This window comes from Callorhinus ursinus, unplaced genomic scaffold, assembly GCF_003265705.2.
Source record: "Callorhinus ursinus isolate GAN/ISIS: 27379988/994484 unplaced genomic scaffold, GSC_fseal_2.0 scaffold65, whole genome shotgun sequence".
In the NCBI taxonomy this organism is placed as follows: Eukaryota; Metazoa; Chordata; class Mammalia; order Carnivora; family Otariidae; genus Callorhinus; species Callorhinus ursinus.
This window is the reverse complement of record NW_027397127.1, coordinates 1,382,259-1,387,174: the sequence shown is the minus strand read 5'-3', so window position 1 is coordinate 1,387,174 and position 4,916 is coordinate 1,382,259. Positions and strand designations below refer to the sequence as shown.

General features: G+C 38.8%; 1 pseudogene; it reads left to right on the top strand.

The window, feature by feature from the left end:
- Positions 1-2,569: 2,569 nt before the first annotated feature.
- On the top strand, positions 2,570-3,344 carry LOC112810147 (14-3-3 protein epsilon pseudogene; annotated as a pseudogene).
- Positions 3,345-4,916: the final 1,572 nt, after the last annotated feature.

Sequence of the window (4,916 nt, the reverse complement as noted above, 5' to 3'; positions counted from 1 at the left end):
TTTCTAACATTCTCTTATGTGGAAATACCATGATTTATTTAACCAAACCTCTATGGATGGGCATTTACATTATTCCCATTTTTTTTTTTGCATTTATAGGCGATGCAAAGATGACTATTTTTATACATATCTTTCCCTTTACTGACAATTTTTATGATGATATATTCTTAGTAGGGGAATTTCTTGAGTATACATACAAATATAAAAATTTTATCCTTATTGACAGATAACTTTCTGGAAAATTTTACTATTTTGAAACTTGAAGAGACCAAGAATGAGTGTTCATTTTCCTACATGCTCACCAATACTGGATATTTTAATTTCTCTTTTATTCTTTCACTTCTGCCAGTCTCATAAAAGACAAATGACATCTCGTTGTTGCTTTTTTGTTGTTTTTTTGTTTGTTTGTTTGCATTTCTTTGGTCAAAGAGCTTTTCATACATTTATTGACAGATTTTTGTTTTTGTTATGAATTGTCTGTTGCTGCTTTTTGCAAACATTTCTATCAGAGCACTCATTCCTTTTCTTATTAATTTATAAGCACTCATTTTTAAAAAAAGATTTATTAATTTATTTTAGAGGCTGGGGAGGGACAAAGGGAGAGGAGGAGAAAAACCCAAGCAGACTGTGCCAAGCACTGAGCCTGACGAGGGGCCTGATCTCAAGACTCTGAGATCATGACCTGAGCTGAAACCCAGAGTCGGGTGCAGAATCGACTGAGCCACCCAGGCGTGCCTATAAGGACTCTTTTTATATAAACTCTTTGACAGAAGTAGTGCAAATATTTATGCAGGTATTTCTCTCTTTGTCAATTTTCCACCAATTTCTAGAAGCACGTTGCTGAGGAACAGTGATAGTAATTAGTAAAACCATTATGTAGCCTTCACTATGTGCCAGGCTGTGTTCTAAGTTAATTATGTGGATTAGCTCATGTAATCCTGTCTACCAACCTACTATTATTATTCCTATTTTCAGATGAAACTGAGATACATAATAGGTATGGGACTTGACCGAAGTTCTGCAACTAGTGGTTCTGCTGGGATTTGAACACTGTAGTCTGGCTACACTCCATGCTCTTTTTTTTTTTTTTTTTGGATTTTATTTATTTATTTGACAGAGAGACAGAGAGACAGAGAGAGAGCACAAGTAGGCAGAGAGGCAGGCAGAGCAAGAGGAAGAAGCAGGCTGAGCAAGGAGCCTGACACAGGGCTCGGTCCCAGAATCCCGGGATCATGACCCGAGCCAAAGGCCGACCCCCAAACAACTGAGTCCCCCAGCCGTCCCTACGCTCCATGCTCTTAATCACTGTTAAAGACTAATAAAGTCAGATACTAGCTAAAGCAGTAAGGATAGATTTTATTGAGTAATACTATTACAATAGGGAAAAGAGTTCAGCATGAACTAAATTCAACTTCAATTTGTGCAAAAGTGACAGAACAGAAGCCAAATATGACAGACTATATATTGTATTCTTGAATTTATATGAAGTTTTAAAACAGACGAAATTAGTAGATGTTGGAAGTCAAGATAATGGTTACATTTGGAGAGCAGGTGGGTAAAAGAGGGGATTCTGGGGTCCTGGTAATAATCTATTTCTTAATCTGGTTGCTTTTCTAAGTATGTTCATTGTGTATAAAATTCACTAAATTATATAGACTTATGATTTGTGTTCTTTTATGTACATATGTATGTATACATGTATATATATAAGTACATATGTATAGTTTATAAAATTTTCTGGTATTATTTTTATATTTGGCATCTGGGATTGTTGAAAATCTAAGAATAGCCCAATCATTTTGTCCCTTAGTAGATGACTGTAGCAGACACTTCTAGTTATTTATGCATTAGCCCATCCCCTTTCACTTCTTACTTGCCATCAAAGTCCATTGTTAATAACAGAGCATGAAAATGTCAGGGACCCACTTCCCTAGCCTCTCTTACAGCTATAGTGTAGTTATGTGGCCTTGTTCTAGCTCAAAAGATGTAAGGAAAATTTTGCTAGATCATTCTATGAAAGATTTTCCAGGGCACCTGGGTGGCTCAGTTGATTGGGCATCTGCCTTCGGCTCAGGTTATGATCCTAGTGTCCTGGGATCAAGCCCCGTGTTGGGGTCCCTGCTCAGTGGAGAGCCTGCTTCTCCCTCTCCCTCTGCCTGCCACTCCCCCTGCTTGTGCACTCTCTCTCTGTCAAATAAGTAAATAAATAAAACCTTTAAAAAAAATAAGAAAGATTTTCCTTGGGATACCTGGGTGGCTCAGTCGTTTGAGCGTCTGACTCTTGATTTCAGCTCAAGTCATGATCTCAGGGTCATGGGATTGAGCCCCAAGTTGGGCTCTGTGCTTAGTGCAGAGTCAGCTTACAATTCTCTCCCTTTCCATCTGCCCCTCCCCACCCCCTGGCCTGCTTGCATACACACAATCTCTCTATCTCTAAAAAAAAAAAAAAAATTAAACAAAATGATTTTCCTCACTAATAAATGGAGAGAGAGGTGTGGAGAGGGAGGATGAGTCAGAGATGCTATCTGCTTCCATCTGTCGCATAGACCCCACTGGAGCTGCCACCACTATGGATGCTCACGAAGATCTGGTGTACCAGGTGAAGCTGGCCAAGCAGTCTTCTTGATAGGATGAAGTGGTAAGATGAATGAAGAAAGTAGCAGAGATGAATGTTGAGATGACACTGAAAGAAAGAAACCTGTCTGTTGCATACAGAAATGTGATTGGAGCTAGCTAGAAGATCCTCCTGGAGAATAATCAGCAGCATTGAACAGGTAGAAGAAGACAAGGAAAGAGTAGACAAACTGAAAATAATTCAGGAATCTTGGCAAGTGGTTGAGATTGACTACGGTTAATCTTTTATGACGGTTTGGAAACACTGGGCAAACACTTCATTCCAGTGGCTAACACTGGCGGGTCCAAGGTTTTCTGTTATAAAACAAAAGGGGACTATCACAGGTATCTGCCTGAATTTCCTACAGGCAGGAGGCTCTGGAGAACAGCCTAGTGGTTTTAAAACTGATTGATATTGCAATGATAGAACTTGGACCACCACATCTCATTCTCTCAGGTCTTGCCCTCAATTTTTCTGTATTCTACTACAAAATTCTTAATTCCTCTGACCATTGCCTGCAGGTTGGCCAAAGTAGCCTTTGATGATGCTGTTACAGAAATGGATATGCTGAGTGAAGGAAGTTCTAGGGACTCTATACTTACGATGCAGTTGTTACATGATAATCTGACACTGTGGACTTCAGACATGCAGGGTGATGGGAAAGAGCAGAATAAAGAATTTCTGCATGATACAGAAGATGAAAATCAGTGAGACCTAAAGGCCAAAAAGAGAAACCATCTCTGACCTCCCTACTCCTTCCCATTCCCCCCCAACCCTTTGGAAATTCCCCATTGTCACTGAGAAACACCAAATTTGACTTTTACATTCTACCTCAGAATGTAGGTTTCTGCCCCAGTGGTTTTTAAACAAACATTTTTTCAAAAGTTCTTAAAGGCAAGAATGAATTTCTGTGGATTTTACTGGTTCCAGCTCTTTGGTTCTTTAGGACACTAGCAGGACTACACAGAAGCTTTTTCAGCATTACTGTATTATCTCCTGCCAGATGGGGCAAGATCACCATTTGAAATGGAAATTAAATTCAAAAGCCGTTTGACTGCTAGGTGATGCAAGCATCTAAGAGAGAGGTTAATCACACTGTGGAAGCATAAGTGGTGCCATTTTTCCTTTCTTTAATTGGTTAAATCAAATTTTATGCCAATGTTTAAAATTAATTGGGTGTTAGCTTGAGGTGGTTAGGGTTGTTTGGGGAGTTGTTGTTATGGTCTTGCCGTAAAAAGTGCTTCAGACTCTCCTGAAATGTTGCTGAAAAGCATGATGCTGGTAACAGGTCAACAATTGTTGAATCTCACTCTTGCTTACCTTATACTCTTTCTCTAAAGCAAGTTAGCTTTGAAGGTGGTGTGGAAAAGTCTGTGTGGGTGTTCAATTATTTGTTTTTTCTTCTTCCCTCTCTGCCAGGTGCCCTCCCCTACTTCACTCCCTCAACTTTTTTTGTCAGTGTGTGTAACTTGAAGCTCCTTTGTACTACCAGATCTCTGCCTGGAGCCACAGATACAGAATCTGTATTGTTCTTACCTCAACACAGCATGGAATTAACATTAAACTTAAATAAAACAAACAAATTTAAAATGCCAAATATTATTGCATCTCCATCCTTTGTACTTCGAAAATAAAACGTCTAGTCAAATAAACAACTAGATGATAGAGAGATGATAGATAGATGATAGATAGACACACAGACAATGAGGAGAAAGTATCTACCCTTTATTTCTACTTTTAGGTGTAGCTATGTAAGGACTTAATGAGACATGACACTATAGTCATGTTAATCATGATAGAAAAAAAATGAAGACAAAAGTCTTCATGCTAAGGATGGTGATGTGAAAAGATATAAAGGGCCCAGATCCTTGTGGACATTGTTGAGCCACAGTAACAATTCTGGAACGACCTCTTTTGGATTGCTTCTAGTGTGAGGAAAATAAAAACAAAACAAAAATGGAAATACCTATTTTTTATTTACTTTCTATTTATTTATTTTTATTTATTTATTTTTTAATTTTAATTTTTTTACTATGTTCAGTTAGCTACTGTATAGTACATCATTAGTTTTTGATGTAGTGTTCAATGATTCATTAGTTATATATAACACCCAGCGCTCATCACAACATGTGCCCTCCTTAATACCCATCACCCCGCTATCCCATCCCCCCAGCCCCCCCCCGAAACCCTTAGTTTCCTGGGGTCCATAGTCTCTCACGGTTCATCTCCCTCTCTGATTTCTCCCCCTTCAGATTTCCCTTCCTTCCCCTGTGGTCCTCTGCGCTATTGCTTATATTCCACA